General features: G+C 41.6%; 1 protein-coding gene across 2 annotated transcripts in view; it reads left to right on the top strand.

Annotated features, from left to right (window-relative positions):
- Nucleotides 1-413, top strand: part of chchd6b (coiled-coil-helix-coiled-coil-helix domain containing 6b) — a 38,687-nt gene that overhangs the window by 16,449 nt on the left and 21,825 nt on the right. The window lies entirely within an intron of this gene.

Below are 413 nucleotides of genomic sequence, written 5' to 3'. Positions count from 1 at the left end.
AGTTGTTCCAAGAGAGATGGGCAGAGCAAGTGAACAAGTGAATAAGTATACATAACAAATATTAGGGAAATCTGTTTGTTTCCTGTCTATGAAAGTATATTTACACGTGTGTGTGTGTGTGAGTGTGTGTGTGTGTGTGTGTGTGTGTGTGTGTGTGTGTGTGTGTGTGTGTGTGTGTGTGTGTGATGGTGTGTGTCCACATGCGTGTGTAATACAGTCTTTCTGTTTCAGTTCTCTATAAATCCAGGGCCCATGGTTGCCTTTTGCTGCGGCACCCGCAGCCACTTACATTGTGTTCATGCACCATGTCGTGTTCATACTGTTGTAGCACTGCTTCACTCATTACCCATATTGGTTAGATATAATTTGCATTCATAAATGCCCTTCATGAACACTAATTGGCATTCATTTTT

Source organism: Pundamilia nyererei, unplaced genomic scaffold (assembly GCF_000239375.1).
Source record: "Pundamilia nyererei isolate P.nyererei 1_Seehausen unplaced genomic scaffold, PunNye1.0 scaffold00042, whole genome shotgun sequence".
Classification (NCBI taxonomy): domain Eukaryota; kingdom Metazoa; phylum Chordata; class Actinopteri; order Cichliformes; family Cichlidae; genus Pundamilia; species Pundamilia nyererei.
This window is presented reverse-complemented; position numbering and strand designations above follow the sequence as displayed.